Below are 14153 nucleotides of genomic sequence, written 5' to 3' on the forward strand. Positions count from 1 at the left end.
CTGCATTCTTTACAACATTGTCATCCATTGAATTCATGCAGAGTTTGAGATTTCAAATAGTGACAAAAAAAATGACTTGACCATGAAGGGACACGAACCCTCAATCTTCTGATCAGAAGTCAGACGCCTCATCCATTATGCCACGCTGTCATCTATGTCGAAATTGTCAAACCTGTGGAAGTTGTGGTAATAGTAACCTCAAGTATAACATTCAAAATTTAGAAGCATTTTCTAGAGGTATGTTTTTGGAAAAACTTGCATATGAATTACAAAATGAAATCCAACATATTTTAGTGATTTATGTTGAGTGAACATTACAAAGTATACCTTTCACATAGCCTAGATTTTGTAAAATCCTTAACTTAGCTGAGAAATAACTTAACTTTTCTATAGGCATGCTATAAAGTTTTATAAAAAGATTAGGGATGTAGGCATTAGAGCAATTTCTCATTGAACTATGGGTGTTCTGATTTCACTGATTCCTTCTAAACATGTGAGATGTATTTTTTATATGCAGATATGCAAATAACCATTATAGTATCAATTTGGTCAAAGAACTGCTTTGCAACACAGATTACCAAAATCAAACAAGTTAACAGGTAAACACTGACATTTTCCTAAAGGTTTTTTAAGTTTTATGAAAATATTAGGGATGTAGGCTTTATAGCAATTTCTCATTGGACTATGGATGTTCGGATTTCAATGATTCATTTTAAACATGTGAGATATAATTTTTATATGCAGATATGCAAATATCCTTTATTGTATCAATTTGGTCAAAGATTTTTTTCCAACACAGATTACCAAAATTGAACAAGTTAACAGGTAAATACTTACCTTTTCCAAAAGGATACCTTTTACTATGCACCAAAAACCTAAAAAAACTATAACTATGTGTACATCATGCACATCATTGTTTATGTTGTATTTATTTTCCTATGGGAATTACATTTAGAAATGTACATTCTTTACAACATTGTCATCCATTGAATTCATGCAGAGTTTTGAAGATTTCAAATTGTGACAAAATGAAAGACTCGACCACGAAGGGACTCGAACCCTCAATCTTCTGATCCGAAGTCAGATGGCTTATCCATTAGGCCACGCGGTCATCCTTTATAGAAGTTGTCGAACCTGTGGAAGGTGTGGTAATAGTAACCTCAAGTATAACATTCAAAATTTAGAAGTTTTTTCTAGATATATGTTTTGGAAAAACTTGCATATGAATTACAAAATGAAATCCAACATATTTTAGTGATTTATGTTGAGTGAACATTACAAAGTATACCTTTCACATAGCCTAGATTTTGTAAAATCCTTAACTTAGCTGAGAAATAACTTAACTTTTCTATAGGCATGCTATAAAGTTTTATAAAAAGATTAGGGATGTAGGCATTAGAGCAATTTCTCATTGAACTATGGGTGTTCTGATTTCACTGATTCCTTCTAAACATGTGAGATGTATTTTTATATGCAGATATGCAAATAACCATTATAGTATCAATTTGGTCAAAGAACTGCTTTGCAACACAGATTACCAAAATCAAACAAGTTAACAGGTAAACACTTACATTTTCCTAAAGGTTTTTTAAGTTTTATGAAAATATTAGGGATGTAGGCTTTATAGCAATTTCTCATTGGACTATGGATGTTCGGATTTCAATGATTCATTTTAAACATGTGAGATATAATTTTTATATGCAGATATGCAAATATCCTTTATTGTATCAATTTGGTCAAAGATTTTTTTCCAACACAGATTACCAAAATTGAACAAGTTAAGAGGTAAATACTTACATTTTCCAAAAGGATACCTTTTACTATGCACCAAAAACCTAAAAAACCCTATAACTATGTATACATCATGCACATCATTGTTTATGTTGTATTTATTTTCCTATGGGAATTACATTTAGAAATGTACATTCTTTACAACATTGTCATCCATTGAATTCATGCAGAGTTTGAAGATTTCAAATAGTGACAAAAAGAATGACTTGACCACGAACCCTCAATCTTCTGATCAGAAGTCAGACGCCTCATCCATTATGCCACGCTGTCATCTATGTCGAAATTGTCGAACCTGTGGAAGTGTGGTAATAGTAACCTCAAGTATAACATTCAAAATTTAGAAGCTTTTTCTAGAGGTATGTTTTGGAAAAACTTGCATATGAATTACAAAATAAAATCCAACATATTTTAGTGATTTATGTTGAGTGAACATTACAAAGTATACCTTTCACATAGCCTAGATTTTGTAAAATCCTTAACTTAGCTGAGAAATAACTTAACTTTTCTATAGGCATGCTATAAAGTTTTATAAAAAGATTAGGGGATGTAGGCATTAGAGCAATTTCTCATTGAGCTATGGCTGTTCTGATTTCACTGATTCCTTCTAAACATGTGAGATGTATTTTTTATATGCAGATATGCAAATAACCATTATAGTATCAATTTGGTCAAAGAATTGCTTTGCAACACAGATTACCAAAATCAAACAAGTTAACAGGTAAACACTGACATTTTCCTAAAGGTTTTTTAAGTTTTATGAAAATATTAGGGATGTAGGCTTTATAGCAATTTCTCATTGGACTATGGATGTTCGGATTTCAATGATTCATTTTAAACATGTGAGATATAATTTTTATATGCAGATATGCAAATATCCTTTATTGTATCAATTTGGTCAAAGATTTTTTTCCAACACAGATTACCAAAATTGAACAAGTTAACAGGTAAATACTTACCTTTTCCAAAAGGATACCTTTTACTATGCACCAAAAACCTAAAAAAACTATAACTATGTGTACATCATGCACATCATTGTTTATGTTGTATTTATTTTCCTATGGGAATTACATTTAGAAATGTACATTCTTTACAACATTGTCATCCATTGAATTCATGCAGAGTTTGAAGATTTCAAATTGTGACAAAATGAAAGACTCGACCACGAAGGGACTCGAACCCTCAATCTTCTGATACGAAGTCAGATGGCTTATCCATTAGGCCACGCGGTCATCTTTATAGAAGTTGTCGAACCTGTGGAAGGTGTGGTAATAGTAACCTCAAGTATAACATTCAAAATTTAGAAGTTTTTTCTAGATATATGTTTTGGAAAAACTTGCATATGAATTACAAAATGAAATCCAACATATTTTAGTGATTTATGTTGAGTGAACATTACAAAGTATACCTTTCACATAGCCTAGATTTTGTAAAATCCTTAACTTAGCTGAGAAATAACTTAACTTTTCTATAGGCATGCTATAAAGTTTTATAAAAAGATTAGGGATGTAGGCATTAGAGCAATTTTTCATTGAGCTATGGCTGTTCTGATTTCACTGATTCCTTCTAAACATGTGAGATGTATTTTTTATATGCAGATATGCAAATAACCATTATAGTATCAATTTGGTCAAAGAATTGCATTGCAACACAGATTACCAATATCAAACAAGTTAACAGGTAAACACTGACATTTTCCTAAAGGTTTTTTAAGTTTTATGAAAATATTAGGGATGTAGGCTTTATAGCAATTTCTCATTGGACTATGGATGTTCGGATTTCAATGATTCATTTTAAACATGTGAGATATAATTTTTATATGCAGATATGCAAATATCCTTTATTGTATCAATTTGGTCAAAGATTTTTTTCCAACCAGATTACCAAAATTGAACAAGTTAAGAGGTAAATACTTACATTTTCCAAAAGGATACCTTTTACTATGCACCAAAAACCTAAAAAACCTATAACTATGTGTACATCATGCACATCATTGTTTATGTTGTATTTATTTTTCCTATGGGAATTACATTTAGAAATGTGCATTCTTTACAACATTGTCATCCATTGAATTCATGCAGAGTTTGAAGATTTCAAATAGTGACAAAAAAAATGACTTGACCATGAAGGGACACGAACCCTCAATCTTCTGATCAGAAGTCAGACGCCTCATCCATTATGCCACGCTGTCATCTATGTCGAAATTGTCAAACCTGTGGAAGTTGTGGTAATAGTAACCTCAAGTATAACATTCAAAATTTAGAAGCATTTTCTAGAGGTATGTTTTGGAAAAACTTGCATATGAATTACAAAATGAAATCCAACATATTTTAGTGATTTATGTTGAGTGAACATTACAAAGTATACCTTTCACATAGCCTAGATTTTGTAAAATCCTTAACTTAGCTGAGAAATAACTTAACTTTTCTATAGGCATGCTATAAAGTTTTATAAAAAGATTAGGGATGTAGGCATTAGAGCAATTTCTCATTGAGCTATGGCTGTTCTGATTTCACTGATTCCTTCTAAACATGTGAGATGTATTTTTTATATGCAGATATGCAAATAACCATTATAGTATCAATTTGGTCAAAGAATTGCTTTGCAACACAGATTACCAAAATCAAACAAGTTAACAGGTAAACACTGACATTTTCCTAAAGGTTTTTTAAGTTTTATGAAAATATTAGGGATGTAGGCTTTATAGCAATTTCTCATTGGACTATGGATGTTCGGATTTCAATGATTCATTTTAAACATGTGAGATATAATTTTTATATGCAGATATGCAAATAACCTTTATTGTATCAATTTGGTCAAAGATTTTTTTCCAACACAGATTACCAAAATTGAACAAGTTAACAGTTAAATACTTACCTTTTCCAAAAGGATACCTTTTACTATGCACCAAAAACCTAAAAAAACTATAACTATGTGTACATCATGCACATCATTGTTTATGTTGTATTTATTTTCCTATGGGAATTACATTTAGAAATGTACATTCTTTACAACATTGTCATCCATTGAATTCATGCAGAGTTTGAAGATTTCAAATTGTGACAAAATGAAAGACTCGACCACGAAGGGACTCGAACACTCAATCTTCTGATCCGAAGTCAGATGGCTTATCCATTAGGCCACGCGGTCATCTTTATAGAAGTTGTCGAACCTGTGGAAGGTGTGGTAATAGTAACCTCAAGTATAACATTCAAAATTTAGAAGTTTTTTCTAGATATATGTTTTGGAAAAACTTGCATATGAATTACAAAATGAAATCCAACATATTTTAGTGATTTATGTTGAGTGAACATTACAAAGTATACCTTTCACATAGCCTAGATTTTGTAAAATCCTTAACTTAGCTGAGAAATAACTTAACTTTTCTATAGGCATGCTATAAAGTTTTATAAAAAGATTAGGGATGTAGGCATTAGAGCAATTTCTCATTGAGCTATGGCTGTTCTGATTTCACTGATTCCTTCTAAACATGTGAGATGTATTTTTTATATGCAGATATGCAAATAACCATTATAGTATCAATTTGGTCAAAGAATTGCTTTGCAACACAGATTACCAAAATCAAACAAGTTAACAGGTAAACACTGACATTTTCCTAAAGGTTTTTTAAGTTTTATGAAAATATTAGGGATGTAGGCTTTATAGCAATTTCTCATTGGACTATGGATGTTCGGATTTCAATGATTCATTTTAAACATGTGAGATATAATTTTTATATGCAGATATGCAAATATCCTTTATTGTATCAATTTGGTCAAAGATTTTTTTCCAACACAGATTACCAAAATTGAACAAGTTAAGAGGTAAATAAATACATTTTCCAAAAGGATACCTTTTACTATGCACCAAAAACCTAAAAAACCTATAACTATGTGTACATCATGCACATCATTGTTTATGTTGTATTTATTTTCCTATGGGAATTACATTTAGAAATCTGCATTCTTTACAACATTGTCATCCATTGAATTCATGCAGAGTTTGAAGATTTCAAATAGTGACAAAAAAAATGACTTGACCATGAAGGGACACGAACCCTCAATCTTCTGATCAGAAGTCAGACGCCTCATCCATTATGCCACGCTGTCATCTATGTTGAAATTGTCAAACCTGTGGAAGTTGTGGTAATAGTAACCTCAAGTATAACATTCAAAATTTAGAAGCATTTTCTAGAGGTATGTTTTGGAAAAACTTGCATATGAATTACAAAATGAAATCCAACATATTTTAGTGATTTATGTTGAGTGAACATTACAAAGTATACCTTTCACATAGCCTAGATTTTGTAAAATCCTTAACTTAGCTGAGAAATAACTTAACTTTTCTATAGGCATGCTATAAAGTTTTATAAAAAGATTAGGGATGTAGGCATTAGAGCAATTTCTCATTGAACTATGGGTGTTCTGATTTCACTGATTCCTTCTAAACATGTGAGATGTATTTTTTATATGCAGATATGCAAATAACCATTATAGTATCAATTTGGTCAAAGAACTGCTTTGCAACACAGATTACCAAAATCAAACAAGTTAACAGGTAAACACTGACATTTTCCTAAAGGTTTTTTAAGTTTTATGAAAATATTAGGGATGTAGGCTTTATAGCAATTTCTCATTGGACTATGGATGTTCGGATTTCAATGATTCATTTTAAACATGTGAGATATAATTTTTATATGCAGATATGCAAATATCCTTTATTGTATCAATTTGGTCAAAGATTTTTTTCCAACACAGATTACCAAAATTGAACAAGTTAACAGGTAAATACTTACCTTTTCCAAAAGGATACCTTTTACTATGCACCAAAAACCTAAAAAAACTATAACTATGTGTACATCATGCACATCATTGTTTATGTTGTATTTATTTTCCTATGGGAATTACATTTAGAAATGTACATTCTTTACAACATTGTCATCCATTGAATTCATGCAGAGTTTGAAGATTTCAAATTGTGACAAAATGAAAGACTCGACCACGAAGGGACTCGAACCCTCAATCTTCTGATCCGAAGTCAGATGGCTTATCCATTAGGCCACGCGGTCATCTTTATAGAAGTTGTCGAACCTGTGGAAGGTGTGGTAATAGTAACCTCAAGTATAACATTCAAAATTTAGAAGTTTTTTCTAGATATATGTTTTGGAAAAACTTGCATATGAATTACAAAATGAAATCCAACATATTTTAGTGATTTATGTTGAGTGAACATTACAAAGTATACCTTTCACATAGCCTAGATTTTGTAAAATCCTTAACTTAGCTGAGAAATAACTTAACTTTTCTATAGGCATGCTATAAAGTTTTATAAAAAGATTAGGGATGTAGGCATTAGAGCAATTTCTCATTGAACTATGGGTGTTCTGATTTCACTGATTCCTTCTAAACATGTGAGATGTATTTTTTATATGCAGATATGCAAATAACCATTATAGTATCAATTTGGTCAAAGAACTGCTTTGCAACACAGATTACCAAAATCAAACAAGTTAACAGGTAAACACTTACATTTTCCTAAAGGTTTTTTAAGTTTTATGAAAATATTAGGGATGTAGGCTTTATAGCAATTTCTCATTGGACTATGGATGTTCGGATTTCAATGATTCATTTTAAACATGTGAGATATAATTTTTATATGCAGATATGCAAATATCCTTTATTGTATCAATTTGGTCAAAGATTTTTTTCCAACACAGATTACCAAAATTGAACAAGTTAAGAGGTAAATACTTACATTTTCCAAAAGGATACCTTTTACTATGCACCAAAAACCTAAAAAACCTATAACTATGTATACATCATGCACATCATTGTTTATGTTGTATTTATTTTCCTATGGGAATTACATTTAGAAATGTACATTCTTTACAACATTGTCATCCATTGAATTCATGCAGAGTTTGAAGATTTCAAATAGTGACAAAAAGAATGACTTGACCACGAACCCTCAATCTTCTGATCAGAAGTCAGACGCCTCATCCATTATGCCACGCTGTCATCTATGTCGAAATTGTCGAACCTGTCGAAGGTGTGGTAATAGTAACCTCAAGTATAACATTCAAAATTTAGAAGCTTTTTCTAGAGGTATGTTTTGGAAAAACTTGCATATGAATTACAAAATAAAATCCAACATATTTTAGTGATTTATGTTGAGTGAACATTACAAAGTATACCTTTCACATAGCCTAGATTTTGTAAAATCCTTAACTTAGCTGAGAAATAACTTAACTTTTCTATAGGCATGCTATAAAGTTTTATAAAAAGATTAGGGATGTAGGCATTAGAGCAATTTCTCATTGAGCTATGGCTGTTCTGATTTCACTGATTCCTTCTAAACATGTGAGATGTATTTTTTATATGCAGATATGCAAATAACCATTATAGTATCAATTTGGTCAAAGAATTGCTTTGCAACACAGATTACCAAAATCAAACAAGTTAACAGGTAAACACTGACATTTTCCTAAAGGTTTTTTAAGTTTTATGAAAATATTAGGGATGTAGGCTTTATAGCAATTTCTCATTGGACTATGGATGTTCGGATTTCAATGATTCATTTTAAACATGTGAGATATAATTTTTATATGCAGATATGCAAATATCCTTTATTGTATCAATTTGGTCAAAGATTTTTTTCCAACACAGATTACCAAAATTGAACAAGTTAACAGGTAAATACTTACCTTTTCCAAAAGGATACCTTTTACTATGCACCAAAAACCTAAAAAAACTATAACTATGTGTACATCATGCACATCATTGTTTATGTTGTATTTATTTTCCTATGGGAATTACATTTAGAAATGTACATTCTTTACAACATTGTCATCCATTGAATTCATGCAGAGTTTGAAGATTTCAAATTGTGACAAAATGAAAGACTCGACCACGAAGGGACTCGAACCCTCAATCTTCTGATACGAAGTCAGATGGCTTATCCATTAGGCCACGCGGTCATCTTTATAGAAGTTGTCGAACCTGTGGAAGGTGTGGTAATAGTAACCTCAAGTATAACATTCAAAATTTAGAAGTTTTTTCTAGATATATGTTTTGGAAAAACTTGCATATGAATTACAAAATGAAATCCAACATATTTTAGTGATTTATGTTGAGTGAACATTACAAAGTATACCTTTCACATAGCCTAGATTTTGTAAAATCCTTAACTTAGCTGAGAAATAACTTAACTTTTCTATAGGCATGCTATAAAGTTTTATAAAAAGATTAGGGATGTAGGCATTAGAGCAATTTTTCATTGAGCTATGGCTGTTCTGATTTCACTGATTCCTTCTAAACATGTGAGATGTATTTTTTATATGCAGATATGCAAATAACCATTATAGTATCAATTTGGTCAAAGAATTGCATTGCAACACAGATTACCAATATCAAACAAGTTAACAGGTAAACACTGACATTTTCCTAAAGGTTTTTTAAGTTTTATGAAAATATTAGGGATGTAGGCTTTATAGCAATTTCTCATTGGACTATGGATGTTCGGATTTCAATGATTCATTTTAAACATGTGAGATATAATTTTTATATGCAGATATGCAAATATCCTTTATTGTATCAATTTGGTCAAAGATTTTTTTCCAACACAGATTACCAAAATTGAACAAGTTAAGAGGTAAATACTTACATTTTCCAAAAGGATACCTTTTACTATGCACCAAAAACCTAAAAAACCTATAACTATGTGTACATCATGCACATCATTGTTTATGTTGTATTTATTTTCCTATGGGAATTACATTTAGAAATGTGCATTCTTTACAACATTGTCATCCATTGAATTCATGCAGAGTTTGAAGATTTCAAATAGTGACAAAAAAAAATGACTTGACCATGAAGGGACACGAACCCTCAATCTTCTGATCAGAAGTCAGACGCCTCATCCATTATGCCACGCTGTCATCTATGTCGAAATTGTCAAACCTGTGGAAGTTGTGGTAATAGTAACCTCAAGTATAACATTCAAAATTTAGAAGCATTTTCTAGAGGTATGTTTTGGAAAAACTTGCATATGAATTACAAAATGAAATCCAACATATTTTAGTGATTTATGTTGAGTGAACATTACAAAGTATACCTTTCACATAGCCTAGATTTTGTAAAATCCTTAACTTAGCTGAGAAATAACTTAACTTTTCTATAGGCATGCTATAAAGTTTTATAAAAAGATTAGGGATGTAGGCATTAGAGCAATTTCTCATTGAGCTATGGCTGTTCTGATTTCACTGATTCCTTCTAAACATGTGAGATGTATTTTTTATATGCAGATATGCAAATAACCATTATAGTATCAATTTGGTCAAAGAATTGCTTTGCAACACAGATTACCAAAATCAAACAAGTTAACAGGTAAACACTGACATTTTCCTAAAGGTTTTTTAAGTTTTATGAAAATATTAGGGATGTAGGCTTTATAGCAATTTCTCATTGGACTATGGATGTTCGGATTTCAATGATTCATTTTAAACATGTGAGATATAATTTTTATATGCAGATATGCAAATAACCTTTATTGTATCAATTTGGTCAAAGATTTTTTTCCAACACAGATTACCAAAATTGAACAAGTTAACAGTTAAATACTTACCTTTTCCAAAAGGATACCTTTTACTATGCACCAAAAACCTAAAAAAACTATAACTATGTGTACATCATGCACATCATTGTTTATGTTGTATTTATTTTCCTATGGGAATTACATTTAGAAATGTACATTCTTTACAACATTGTCATCCATTGAATTCATGCAGAGTTTGAAGATTTCAAATTGTGACAAAATGAAAGACTCGACCACGAAGGGACTCGAACCCTCAATCTTCTGATCCGAAGTCAGATGGCTTATCCATTAGGCCACGCGGTCATCTTTATAGAAGTTGTCGAACCTGTGGAAGGTGTGGTAATAGTAACCTCAAGTATAACATTCAAAATTTAGAAGTTTTTTCTAGATATATGTTTTGGAAAAACTTGCATATGAATTACAAAATGAAATCCAACATATTTTAGTGATTTATGTTGAGTGAACATTACAAAGTATACCTTTCACATAGCCTAGATTTTGTAAAATCCTTAACTTAGCTGAGAAATAACTTAACTTTTCTATAGGCATGCTATAAAGTTTTATAAAAAGATTAGGGATGTAGGCATTAGAGCAATTTCTCATTGAGCTATGGCTGTTCTGATTTCACTGATTCCTTCTAAACATGTGAGATGTATTTTTTATATGCAGATATGCAAATAACCATTATAGTATCAATTTGGTCAAAGAATTGCTTTGCAACACAGATTACCAAAATCAAACAAGTTAACAGGTAAACACTGACATTTTCCTAAAGGTTTTTTAAGTTTTATGAAAATATTAGGGATGTAGGCTTTATAGCAATTTCTCATTGGACTATGGATGTTCGGATTTCAATGATTCATTTTAAACATGTGAGATATAATTTTTATATGCAGATATGCAAATAACCTTTATTGTATCAATTTGGTCAAAGATTTTTTTCCAACACAGATTACCAAAATTGAACAAGTTAACAGTTAAATACTTACCTTTTCCAAAAGGATACCTTTTACTATGCACCAAAAACCTAAAAAAACTATAACTATGTGTACATCATGCACATCATTGTTTATGTTGTATTTATTTTCCTATGGGAATTACATTTAGAAATGTACATTCTTTACAACATTGTCATCCATTGAATTCATGCAGTTTGAAGATTTCAAATAGTGACAAAAAGAATGACTTGACCACGAAGGGACACGAACCCTCAATCTTCTGATCAGAAGTCAGACGCCTCATCCATTATGCCACGCTGTCATCTATGTCGAAATTGTCGAACCTGTGGAAGGTGTGGTAATAGTAACCTCAAGTATAACATTCAAAATTTAGAAGCTTTTTCTAGAGGTATGTTTTGGAAAAACTTGCATATGAATTACAAAATAAAATCCAACATATTTTAGTGATTTATGTTGAGTGAACATTACAAAGTATACCTTTCACATAGCCTAGATTTTGTAAAATCCTTAACTTAGCTGAGAAATAACTTAACTTTTCTATAGGCATGCTATAAAGTTTTATAAAAAGATTAGGGATGTAGGCATTAGAGCAATTTCTCATTGAGCTATGGCTGTTCTGATTTCACTGATTCCTTCTAAACATGTGAGATGTATTTTTTATATGCAGATATGCAAATAACCATTATAGTATCAATTTGGTCAAAGAATTGCTTTGCAACACAGATTACCAAAATCAAACAAGTTAACAGGTAAACACTGACATTTTCCTAAAGGTTTTTTAAGTTTTATGAAAATATTAGGGATGTAGGCTTTATAGCAATTTCTCATTAGACTATGGATGTTCGGATTTCAATGATTCATTTTAAACATGTGAGATATAATTTTTATATGCAGATATGCAAATAACCTTTATTGTATCAATTTGGTCAAAGATTTTTTTCCAACACAGATTACCAAAATTGAACAAGTTAAGAGGTAAATACTTAAATTTTCCAAAAGGATACCTTTTACTATGCACCAAAAACCTAAAAATCCTATAACTATGTTTACATCATGCACATCATTGTTTATGTTGTATTTATTTTCCTATGGGAATTACATTTAGAAATGTGCATTCATTACAACATTGTCATCCATTGAATTCATGCAGAGTTTGAAGATTTCAAATAGTGACAAAAAGAATGACTTGACCATGAAGGGACACGAACCCTCAATCTTCTGATCAGAAGTCAGACGCCTCATCCATTATGCCACGCTGTCATCTATGTCGAAATTGTCAAACCTGTGGAAGTTGTGGTAATAGTAACCTCAAGTATAACATTCAAAATTTAGAAGCATTTTCTAGAGGTATGTTTTGGAAAAACTTGCATATGAATTACAAAATAAAATCCAACATATTTTAGTGATTTATGTTGAGTGAACATTACAAAGTATACCTTTCACATAGCCTAGATTTTGTAAAATCCTTAACTTAGCTGAGAAATAACTTAACTTTTCTATAGGCATGCTATAAAGTTTTATAAAAAGATTAGGGATGTAGGCATTAGAGCAATTTCTCATTGAACTATGGGTGTTCTGATTTCACTGATTCCTTCTAAACATGTGAGATGTATTTTTTATATGCAGATATGCAAATAACCATTATAGTATCAATTTGGTCAAAGAATTGCTTTGCAACACAGATTACAAAAATCAAACAAGTTAACAGGTAAACACGGACATTTTCCTAAAGGTTTTTTAAGTTTTATGAAAATATTAGGGATGTAGGCTTTATAGCAATTTCTCATTGGACTATGGATGTTCGGATTTCAATGATTCATTTTAAACATGTGAGATATAATTTTTATATGCAGATATGCAAATATCCTTTATTGTATCAATTTGGTCAAAGATTTTTTTCCAACACAGATTACCAAAATTGAACAAGTTAAGAGGTAAATACTTACATTTTCCAAAAGGATACCTTTTACTATGCACCAAAAACCTAAAAAACCTATAACTATGTGTACATCATGCACATCATTGTTTATGTTGTATTTATTTTCCTATGGGAATTACATTTAGAAATGTGCATTCTTTACAACATTGTCATCCATTGAATTCATGCAGAGTTTGAAGATTTCAAATAGTGACAAGAAGAATGACTTGACCATGAAGGGACACGAACCCTCAATCTTCCGATCAGAAGTCAGACGCCTCATCCATTATGCCACGCTGTCATCTATGTCGAAATTGTCAAACCTGTGGAAGTTGTGGTAATAGTAACCTCAAGTATAACATTCAAAATTTAGAAGCATTTTCTAGAGGTATGTTTTGGAAAAACTTGCATATGAATTACAAAATGAAATCCAACATATTTTAGTGATTTATGTTGAGTGAACATTACAAAGTATACCTTTCACATAGCCTAGATTTTGTAAAATCCTTAACTTAGCTGAGAAATAACTTAACTTTTCTATAGGCATGCTATAAAGTTTTATAAAAAGATTTGGGATGTAGGCATTAGAGCAATTTCTCATTGAACTATGGGTGTTCTGATTTCACTGATTCCTTCTAAACATGTGAGATGTATTTTTTATATGCAGATATGCAAATAACCATTATAGTATCAATTTGGTCAAAGAACTGCTTTGCAACACAGATTACCAAAATCAAACAAGTTAACAGGTAAACACTGACATTTTCCTAAAGGTTTTTTAAGTTTTATGAAAATATTAGGGATGTAGGCTTTATAGCAATTTCTCATTGGACTATGGATGTTCGGATTTCAATGATTCATTTTAAACATGTGAGATATAATTTTTATATGCAGAT

At 30.9% G+C, this 14153-nt stretch overlaps 3 non-coding genes across 3 annotated transcripts; all 3 read right to left on the reverse strand.

Annotated features, from left to right (window-relative positions):
• Positions 1 to 1038: 1038 nt before the first annotated feature.
• Positions 1039 to 1111, reverse strand: TRNAR-UCG (transfer RNA arginine (anticodon UCG)). The gene has a single exon. It is a non-coding gene; the product is annotated as a tRNA-Arg (tRNA).
• A 5672-nt stretch (positions 1112 to 6783) lies between these two features.
• Positions 6784 to 6856, reverse strand: TRNAR-UCG (transfer RNA arginine (anticodon UCG)). The gene has a single exon. It is a non-coding gene; the product is annotated as a tRNA-Arg (tRNA).
• Positions 6857 to 10610: 3754 nt separating this feature from the next.
• On the reverse strand, positions 10611 to 10683 carry TRNAR-UCG (transfer RNA arginine (anticodon UCG)). Its single transcript has one exon. It is a non-coding gene; the product is annotated as a tRNA-Arg (tRNA).
• Between the last annotated feature and the right edge of the window lie 3470 nt (positions 10684 to 14153).

The sequence above is a fragment of the Taudactylus pleione genome, unplaced genomic scaffold (assembly GCF_031769625.1).
Source record: "Taudactylus pleione unplaced genomic scaffold, aTauple2 ptg000914l, whole genome shotgun sequence".
NCBI classification, from domain to species: Eukaryota; Metazoa; Chordata; class Amphibia; order Anura; family Myobatrachidae; genus Taudactylus; species Taudactylus pleione.